Source organism: Lycorma delicatula, chromosome 1, assembly GCF_047948215.1.
Source record: "Lycorma delicatula isolate Av1 chromosome 1, ASM4794821v1, whole genome shotgun sequence".
In the NCBI taxonomy this organism is placed as follows: Eukaryota; Metazoa; Arthropoda; class Insecta; order Hemiptera; family Fulgoridae; genus Lycorma; species Lycorma delicatula.
In genome coordinates this window covers 81,488,577-81,500,217 of record NC_134455.1, presented here as the reverse complement: position 1 = coordinate 81,500,217, position 11,641 = coordinate 81,488,577, and positions in this window count along the sequence as shown.

The window sequence follows — 11,641 nt, the reverse complement described above, 5'->3', positions numbered from 1 at the left end:
TTATTAATAAGATTAGAAACAAATTTTAGTATCCCCAGCGATTCATAAGGTAGTATAGAGCAGGACATAAGTTTAACTTAAATCTAATCCTAAGCTAACACTACCCAAAGAGCTCATTAATTAAGGAAAGGGAAAAGGATTTATTCTCCTTATAAGAAGTTCAAATATTAATTTGAATATTAATTTTTTTTTATACTTTCAATTGAAACTGATTTAGTATTCTTATAAAAACATTTGTATAAATTCTCCTTGAACTTTGGCCTAACAATTAGAGTATAATAGAGAACACTAAAAATGTAATCTTTCTCAAAACTTTATTGAAGATGAATTGACTTTTTTCTGGTATTTGTTAGTCAATTAAATAGCCTAATAAATACAATAAAGTTTTTGATATTTCTAATATTTTAATAAATAAAAATACTTTTATGTCTATTTTCAAAATTAGAAAAGCGTTACTTCATCTTCATGAAAATTATATTTTGATTTCAGTAATCAATTTCATTTTTTTTCAAGCTCGCAATATTAGCAACATTTTCGCCACAGGTATTTCATATACGTATTCCGCAAAGCGGTCGTAAAACTTCTCGATTAGATATACGAATTCTTGTTGAAGCATAACAATCAATGCTCCGGGATTTTCAGTAGATTCTCGTTGAAGCATTGATATTTTGCTCCAGAATCTTCAAAATTGATTCTAGTTGAAGCAGTCAAATTATACTTGCTCCAAGTTTCAAGAGATCTTGATGAAGCATTCTAAGTTTATTTACCAGTTACTTTTATTTTTCATATATTGATAAGGAATTTAAGTGAATAATACTCTATTTTGAAATGGAGAACGATTTCCTTACTACTACATTACATCATGATGACGTGGATGATATTCTCAGTAATCTAGGACTAACGGAAATGCATATCAATCTGTTTAGGTGTTTGATGAAAAAAAAGTTTAATTTTTCTTTTCAGTCGGAACGTGGATAGATGACCCTCAAAAATTATTCCTGCATCGAAAGATACTGTATATATTCAGGTTTTGTACACACCTGGACATTACATTTGTTGCTACTACGATACAAAATTTCTTTATATTTATGACTCAATAAATGCTGGTAAACTGACTAAAGAATTGGAATTTTTCTTACGACATCTCTTTCCATACATCGATTTAAAAACTGAATTCCCAAGAGTTCAAAATCAAAATAATTGTAACGATTGTGGAGTTTTTTCTATAGCCTTTGCGGTTTCACTTATATATGGTATTAAGCTCGATAAAGTCAGGTAAAATCAAATGACTTGTAAATCATTACAGATATAATGTGGATTTTCAACCTAAAAATTATTACTACAGTTTATTGTTGTTATTCAAACCCTGGAGAAAGTCAGAAACTTTGAAAGATGGATACAGCACACATGCAGAGTCATTCTAGAATCTACAACATAATTTATCAAAAACAACGGCATACCATGAAAGACGTGGAAATTCAAAAGGCTTTTGAGCATATTGAGGAAATTATTAAAAATAAAATAGAAGAGTACGAAAAAGACTCGGAAATAATCAATGAGTCCTTACAATGTTGCCATATTGAGGCCGAAGAAACAATGCAAGATTACAGAGAAATTGACAACAACTTGAAAGATTTTGAGGTGGACAAATATTCTTGCGCAATTAAATGAAGATCAGAAAGGTATATTTGATGCAGTAACAAAATGCATAGAAAACGGTAATGATCAACTTTTAAGACTTTTCGTTAGTGGTGAAGGAGGGACTGGTAAAAGTTTTCTTATCTACGCAATAAGCTATTGAGTTAAATAACAATTGAATAAAAGTGTTGCTGTAGCTGCTCCAACTGGTTTCGCTGCGCATAACATCAATGGACTAACAATCCACAGACTTTTTCAAATGCATGTAGAACATGATGCTATTCCAAAATATAGACCATTGTCAGCATTGAAATCATTACGAGAAAACTTGAAAAACACGCCTTTAATCATTGTTGATGAAATTTCGAAACGAAGTACAATTGCGACCACGGCGACGTCTGTGCTACTTTACGCGTGTCCAGCATGGATGAGGGCCCTATGCATTGGGAAGTGTAGAGCATTACTTGAGTCTATTCATAGGAGGCTGTTTCTGCGTACGACGTGCGCGTACAGGACAGTCTCTTATGACGTGATCTGCATCATCGCAGGAACTCCGCCGATAGATCTATTGGCGGAGGAGAAGAGCCTTCAGTTCAACGGAATATCGAAAGCGGAGGCTGGGGCACGAATCGTGGACGTCTGGCAGGCGAGATGGCTAGTGAACCAGAAGGGCCGATATACTCGGTTTTTGATTCCCGATGTGAGGGTGTGGGTGGGTCATCGACACGAGGAAATTGACTTCCAACTCACCCAGTTCCTCTCAAGCCAGGTAGATTTCAACAGTTATCTGCAGAGGTTTAAGGTCAGAAGGAAGACGGTCTGCAAGTAATGCGCGAAAGTTGATACGGCTGAGTACACCTGGTTCGGCTGTGACAGGTGGGAAGCTGAGAGGAACAGGCTTACGACGAGCATAACAACGGATTATGTTATTGGCTACATGGTGCAGACCGAGGCGGATTGGTTAGAGGTGACCAACCTGGTTCATAGGATACTGAAACAGAAGGCAGAGGAAGAAAGGTAGAGATAGGAGAGAAATGCCTTGTTTTGCTCCAAGGAATGGCTTGTGTGGCAGGAAGGTCTCGTGAAAGTTTTCAACACGAGGATTAGGATGATACGGTAGCACAAACCTACTTCGCCAGTTTAGCAGCCTGGTTAGTTTTAGTTTATACTATTACAATTTCCTTCGTATTTGTATTTATATTGTGTCATGATTGCTGCTGTGTTTATTAGTTTGGGAATGTGTATGTGTGACAATCCACACCAGGTTTTAAGGGCGGTGGGGTAGCTGTAGAGTTTTTGTTTTTATCCTCATAAATGGGATGGGGATATAAAACTACGTGCCGTTTTTAATATGTCTTCAGTCTTAGTTCTAAGTATTATTATTGTGTTGTATCATGTGTTATAATTTGTACAAGTGCTATCTTATGGTGACGGAGGAATGAAAGGTTTTGTACAATAATATAATGTAATGTAATTATGTATTGTGTATTGTACACTATAGTGAACAATATATTTACTGTATGCGGTTTTATACATATGGTCTTGGTGGTGGGTCACGCACTAGGTGTGTCGTTACGAACGCTAGGGTTGTTGTGTTCTGACGTATTTGTTTATAAAAAAAAGCAGACGGGGAAGACTTCCAAAAATTCAGGAAATCTAGGGTCGAAGCGTGACGACGTGTAGGACCAGGAAGATAGCCTCTATTCCTAGAGTGTTTTTGGCCCATCCACACGCGTGAGAAGAAGGGGAGGATCGGAGCTCCCCGATAATGGTATAGAGGATTCTCAAGGAGTGAGAGGGTCGCGGACAGCAAAGGACGTGTGCAACGCACGTCTGGAGCTTGTAGAGTAGTGCCGGGGAGGGCAGCTCTCCAACGGAGGGCGCATCGGTTGTCCAGAAGAGGAAGACGGCGAGTTCCTATGAGGCTGGAGGGACCTGGTTGGGAAAGCCCCTTGAAGGGGTAAGTCAGGGAGGGCAGAGACTGCTGTCACGACACCCTGAGGTGACTGTGTTGTGCTTAACGACGGGGCTGGTTACCTTCAGGGTGTTTAAAAAAAAAAGACTAGTTGGTCAAGCACAGATAGTTTTTCAACATCTTGTGTTGAAATTAAGTTGGCAATAGATTTTTTGGAACTAGATTCCAATCTCACTGCGATCGACCGCGACTTTTGAACAGTCAGAAAAACTTAGAAAATGTTCTAAGTATTTTTTTTTCTGAACATACAAGAAAACAGCTCTTTCCCTGTATCTCTATTCCAGGGCCCCCGAGCCACAATACCCCAGTGTTCTAAGCCGAACCCCCACCGAGAACCTCCCCGACCCCCATATTTTTGCTCGACGACCTCCCCTCCCGAAAATCCTACTTTTTCCGGGGACGCGAAAAACAGGGTCAAAAGTTTTGACCAAGGAAAGCTTTTTTAGTTTTTCTGACTAAGTGCCAAACATAAAAAACTACGGCAGACCAAGAAAACAACAAAAACGTTACCAGATATCATAAAAACAACAAGACGGAATAAATGACCAGAAGTATCATACCTAGCAGGAGCAGGAACTTCTCTGACATTATGAAGCGCACAATGTCAGAAGAAGAACTACTGGAGGCAGTGGACTATAAATGGCCCACAAATGTAATGGCGCAAGTGTAACTAGTTGAGAACCTCCTGAAAGATAACATGGACACATGCCGCTTTTTAGATCTGGCAGACAGAAGGGTTCTCAGAAACAAACATATAAAATATTCGAAAGCCGTAGCGGGCGATGTTGTGGAGCGAGAAACTACTAGGCAACACGACAAATATAAATACCAAATATCTAACCCTGTTTTATGACTCGACACAAGGTAAAACAAAGACAAAACGAACAATTCTTGTAGCATTGCTAAAAATAAAGGAGGAAGCACTGCTACCAATGTTCGTGCTGCCAGGTAATAAACTGGGTCACCAAACGGAGAGGATGGCTCTGTACACCTTTGGGCAACAAGGTGGACGAATCAAAGTATTTAGGCAAGAGCCACACAAGCTGCGAGACAGGAAAGCTCCACCAGCAGGACGTACTACTCCTGCAGTTAAAGAGAGTGGAACCATAGTGGTCGAGCAGCAGGCAAATCATATGCCTATAGAATCACCTATCTGTAGAGTTCCGAACAAAAACACCGGAGCTGCATCATAAGGAACGCAAACTCGTTTCTAAGAATGGGTGCACCCGCTTCAGCGAGCGTATACCGGCACGTCTGGTAGGCGCACTGACACCCAGGGAGTTCACAGCAATAGTACAAGACGAGTGTGAAACATCAAGAGTATACAACAAATGCCAACCGTCCTGTCACGCATATTGGTGGACCCCTGAAATAGAACAGCTGAGAAAAAGGCATGGACCGCCAGGCGAAATTATCAGACGGCAGCTAGACGAGCCCCACAGCTGCAGCTAACAGCTACACATACTAGATTCAAAGCAGCTAGGAGGGCTTACAAAGCAGCCATAAAGATCGGAAAAAGCGCTTGCTGGAAGGAACTCTGTGAAGAAGTGAACTGAGACCCATGGGGGAAAAGTTACCGCATTATGTCCAGGAAGTTTGGTAGGAGAGCCCCAGCACTAATGATGTAGCAAGTCCAGGAGACAGTTGAGATACTATTTTCACAGCGAAACAACTTCATTAGGGAGGAGATTGTTATGCGGGAAACAGACTTGTTCAGCATGGAAGAACTTAAGGTACCAGGGAGAAATCTGAAACCTAAGACGAGAATGTAAGAAGAAGAAGAATGTTAAACAACAGTTTTTCCTTAAGTTGCACTCCACACTGTCTACGTTAGCATGAAATTAAAGATTTGTTTTGGGAGAGTCCAAAAAAGCATGCTTTTAATCCTTGCTCTACATGTTATCTCCACATTTCTGTATACTGTTTTATTCTATAATTTAAAAGCGAGGATTCTTAATTCTGCATGATTATCCTCATTTTGCAGTCTATCTAACATAGTAACATAGTGCAATCTTTAAAGCATAAAAATTTCAGTTGCACACAATGTGCTTCTTTTCCTCTAAAAAAAAAAAAAAAAAAAAAAAAAAAAAAAAAAAAAAAAAAAAAAAAAAAACTCCTCAGTTAGACAATGATGACCAAGATGGATGACATTACTATCAGCAAGACGGGGCACCACCTCACTACTTTTTTTTTTTTTTCTTCTTTTCCTCTTTTTTATCTAGGCCTCTATTAACAGACCTCCTGTTATCTGTTATTCAGGTGGCAACTTCTGCTTGTGAAACTACATTTTTATTGTCATCATATTTGATGGTAGCAAAGAATTCTGGTTCAAATGATGTGCTATTGCTGAATATTTAGATGGTAAAGCTGCACCTCATGTTACTGTAAATAATATGTCATCAAAATGACAGTATACTTGTGCAAATTAAAGGACAGGAGAAATTTTCCAAACTTTGACAAAACGTCATCAAACTGGCAAATAAATACCATCTTCATATTGGAGACTAGTTTGTATGTTATTTAAGAGTGTGTTGCTACACTCTTAAATAACCCAAAACAATAAAGTTTGCAGAATGGATTTTTGAACTGGTGCTTCCATCATTACAGGAAAGTGATCAACATTCATTACTTAAGAAAGAAAATGAAGCTCTTCTTATTCAACCAATTATTGCCAAGATCTCTAATCAAATTTGGAAGCCATTTGATAATTGCATGAGAAGATGCAGTAAAACCACACCATGGTGATATGTAATCACATCATTCGGCTAATATTGCACAAGTTGATACTCCAAAGCCGTGCAGGAGTTCATTCATTTTCATTTAGATGAAAAAAATTCAATAAAATTTACTGTATTAATAATACTAAGAATAAAAGTATTTATTCTTAGGTTACACTACTATGATTCGGTTGAGGTCTCATTTCATAGAAAAACACATCAAGTTTGTCAACAATATTCACTTTGGTCTGGTATGGCTTCCATTTGTATAACATCCCACCTGAAGTCAATTTCATTCCAGACTGTAGCCAGCAAGTCAGGTATTACCTCTGCAGCTGTTGTGTTAATTCAAAGTCAGCTCTACAAAATCATTAGGCAAAGGTGGTACATAAATCCGATCTTTAATGAAACTCCACATGAATAAATCTGGGGAGCAAGTAGGCCATGCAACTGGACCTTCACCAATCTGGGAATCAAGAAAATCTTGGGCTTCTAGATGGTAGTGAGGTGGTGCCCCGTCTTGCTGATAGTAATGTCATCCATCTTGGTCATCATTGTCTAACTGAGGAGTTAGAAAATTTTGAAGCATGTCCAGATAAAAGGTAGTATTTACAGTTGCCTTCTAGAAGAACAGTCTTTGTTTGCACACAGTCTTTTACAGTCAGTTTTGTTTGTACAGTCTTTGTTTGCATAGGGGACAAAAAAACATTGATCTTAGAGCTATCATGAATTTCATGAATTTATCATGAAAGTTTCATGAAGGGTTTTGCTACCGCATATTCAGCAATGATGTGAAACATTGACTCAAAAAAACATTGACTTAAAAATGTATCATTGTCTGCAATTCTATCCATCATTTTCACACAAAATTGCAGCTGAACAACCTTGTCGTCATCTGTAATTTGTTGAACCGTGGTTAGTTTGTATGCCTTCAAGTGCAATCATTTACATAATATATGTCAAACAGTTGTTTGTGGATTGCCAGTCTTACATGACACACATCGAGTTGGTTTCTTCGAGCGAAATGCAAAGCTTTTTCTGAGTTGTTCCACAGCAGCTTCGGGATGCATGGGCATCCTGATGATTTTATATGTTCTAACAGAACAACCTGTCTCAATGAAGGTTTGGTGCCAAGAGTAAATTGTATGCCTACTAGGAACCCTACTGTACTCTACAAAAATTACGTTGAACTGCAGTTGCTAACTGCAAATTATGAAACCAAAACAAATAGTTAGCATGTTCTGCACCAGTAAATATATCCATGTTTAACAATGCTGGTAGCCAAGTTCGGTACTAATGAACTATGTGAGCAAATTTGATGTGTTTTGCTATGAATGAGATCTCAACCGAATCTGTAAGTTATCTCAATTAACTTGTATATGCTTTTAAAGTGTGAAGTCCTTTTTGAATCACCCAGTAAGGGTCGTCGTTATTTATCGTGTTATTTGGTAGATGACATTCCAATCAAATTACAAATTTACTTCAATATTTTTTGCCGCTCTATTTCATTGGTTGCATGCATTGTAAATTCTTTCAGTTGCAAGTCACCAGGCTCATTGAAAACATGGCCTATACTTTACAATTGTTAATCACTCTTATAACAGTAAAAGCATTCACAGTACAGTAAAAAAATCTGTCACAACTATCGCTCTTCATATTCACTGTAGTCTTTAATATAGTTAAAAACATCTCACTGCCTCTGTAATTATGTTTGCCTTCAAACTTGTTCTATAAGTTGTGAAAATACCTTCTTTACTAAACAAATTAAAAACTAAGATTATTGTACACATTTACTTGAATTTATACAAAATGGTGGGCATTTTTCTTTTGGGCATTCAAGAACGGCCTGTAGATAAAAATTCAGTACATACTCTATATCATTTAATTTAACATAAGTACCTTACTTGTTAACATTTTCACTCTCTCTTTATTAATTTTTTTTTTTAATATTTCCTTTTCAGTTTGTTTCTTGACTTCTATTAAAGATTTTTAATTTTAACATATTTGATACAGGTCTTTAACAGGTTTGTAGAAACATAATAAATAAAAATATTTTTGTATAAAAATTTTGAAATCAGTTTTTCTGGCATATTTCTAAGTATAGGCTGTAATTTTTCTAAATTCAAAACTGATTATAAATAATGCTTACAATTAATTTTGTACTTCTCACAGAATGATTTGATAATCATCAGAAGTATACAGTCAGATTTAGATATTATTAATCTTCAAAACTCTTTGAATGAGATTTATAACTGGTGTTCGAGAAGTGATCTAAATCTCAATACTAAAAAATGTAAAACTAACTTTCTCTAGGTCCAAACAAATAAACATTCACACTTACAATTTGAACAGTGTTATTCATGGGAATGTTGATTCTATAAGATATTGGTGTGATTTTTTATTCTAAAAATAGTTTTAATGATATTACTGATTATATTGTAAATAAAATCAAATCAACAACTTGGATTTATTAGAAGAGTTAATAAAAATGTTAATTCTGCTGTTACTTTAAAAACTATTTACATACTTTTGGTAAGTCCTATACTGTTGTTTGGATAGGTAACTTGGTCACTGTTAACTCAAACCCATATTAAAAGTCTTGAAACTATTCAGCATAATTATTTTAGAATAAATGTCACACAAATGAATTTGCAAGACCTTTTTATTAACCACAACTACCAAATCATTCCTGATCTTGTTATTCCGTCTCTTGAATCAATGGCTAATTCCATTGATCTAAAATTTGATTTTAAATTACGTAATAATGTTATTGATTATAACTGGCTAGAATATTTAAACAGAAGAGAATGTTTGCTATTAATTGTATTGTATTTAATTATACACGAAAAATCCAGTTATAAGAATGCAATATTATTAACAGTTACGAAATTTATTTGTTTTATTTGAAAATGAGTGATATATGTCAGTTATTTATAACTTTATTCTTAAGTACAAATAATTTTGATGTGTAAAATGTTTCTCTATTTTATATCCTAAATTACTATGCAATTCAGCGCTTCTGTATTTCTCTCATGTTTAAATGTATATATAGTAATTTTTTTGTTTAATTGAGCAAATATGTGTGTGTATTTGATATAAATAAATAAAATGTAATTCAATGGTCAGAAAAGATTGAATATAGGACCTGGCATCTTTTTCTCTTATTTCACTGACTGCTTACAGTTACTTAATTCATTGGTCAACAGATACAGTCCTGTTACTTTTCTAACATCACATGCAAAACATTTCTCAGTTATGCCAAAAATTGATGAAAAATAGATTATTGAGAGTTTTTATTGAGATAGTATATAAAGTTCTTTTCTTGCAACTGTTTCTATTAATGTATTCAGTGTCTCTTCATCATATAATAATGAATTTCAGAGGTGCAAGACACAGAAGGAAGTAATACCATTAAACATTGGTGATTCAGTCAGTGAATTAAATGCTCCATTCACATTCAGCTAGTTGTCACATGCACTTAAAAACTCATGTGACACCTTCCCTGGACCTGACAACATTCACCTCTGTATGCCATCCTAATTCAGCACTACAACATCTACTTAACATTTATAATTCTATTCTCCGCACAAGTCTTCCCATCCATCTGGTCAGAAACCATTGCCATACCAGTACTTGGTAAAGATAAAGCAAGCCCCTCAAGCTATCGCCCTATCTCCTTGACAAGCTTTTTATGTAAAGTAATATAGAAAATGATGAATTGCAGACTTACATGGTATTTGGAGCCTTTATTTCCAGAACAGTGTGGTTTCTAACAAGGACGATCTTTCATTGACCATGTAGTGTCATTTGAAACAGCTATTCAAGATGCTTTCCTACTTCACTATCACCTAATCACTATCTTCTGTGATATCAGAAAGGAACACAGCTTGGCAACATGGCATCCTAAACACCCTCAAAGAATGGGGAGTCAATGGCAATATACTTACTTTTATTAGGGGTTTCTTAAATGACTGAACTTTCCGTGTTTGTGTTGGAGATTTTTTATTGGGTAGCATTGTCTTAGAGAATGGAATAATTCAAGGAAGTATATTAAGTGCCACCTTATTTTCTATAATCATCAACAGTATTACTAAATGTGTGCAGCCACCTGTTTAATGTTCGTTATTTGTTGATTTGCTATATATATTATGTTCCATTCAACAGCCACAGCAGTGAGACTACTACAGAACACTATATCTCGCCTTGAAGCCTGGTCCAGGGTTACCGGTTTTACCTTTTCACCTGAGAAAACAAAATGTGTAGTCTTTTCTCGGCTGCAGGACTCTTCCATTCTGCAAGTTTATTTTTTGATAGCCACCTTATTGGGTCAAACGCATCAAAGAATTAAAAACAAAATGTTCCAAACTTTTAGATATATTGCAAGTCCTTAGCAACACTAACTGGGGAGCCAACCGGTCATGTATGATACGTTTTTATTATTCCTTAGTTTCTTCCCATTTAGATTATGGTTGTGTCACCTATTTCAGCACATCATACCGTGCTTAAAATTCTAAATGCTGTACATCATGCTTTCCTTTGGCTTCTCACAGGTGCCTTTAAATTAACTCCTGTTGTAAGCTTTTTTGTTGACTGCAGTGAGCCATCACTTTGGGACAGACAGAACCAGCTTTTAGCATCTTATTTTGCCCATCTTAATGGACAGCCAAATTACCTGGCTTTTTATTCAGGCCTTGAGAATTCTAATTTAGGAGGTATGAGGACCATTCATGTTGTATTGCAACATGAATGTTAAGATGACTGTATCGCTACAGTAGACAACTAACTTAGACAAATCAAATAAAAGACAAATCAAATAAAATAAAATCAATCTAACTTAGACAAAACAGTAGACAAATCAAAGCTACTGTACTGTGTTGCCATGGATTCCTTCCACAGGAAATTCCGTCGACAGGAAATGGTCCTCAGCCGATTGCGGATAGGACATACGAAAGCTACTCACGGTTACCTGATCCCAGCAGAAAATGCAACACTATGCGTAAGATGCGACTGCCGCTTAACTGTGCACCACATCCTTGTGGATTGCGTGTTATGCGGCCTTATGTTGTAGATTTAAATTGCCCAGAAACATTCGTGAAATCCTGGGTAATGACAAGGAGGTTTTAAACCGGGTCTTGTTATTTCTCCGACAGATCAGTTTATTACATAAAATTTAATATTTTTTTATTAGTTTTTTAAGTTTGTTTTTTTATGTTTCTGTTTTCCGAGAAGGGGCTCTTTACACTCCTCTCGGACTTTATCGAATTTTATTTGTTTATTTAAATTTTATATTTTTTTCCGTTTGCTTCTTTTT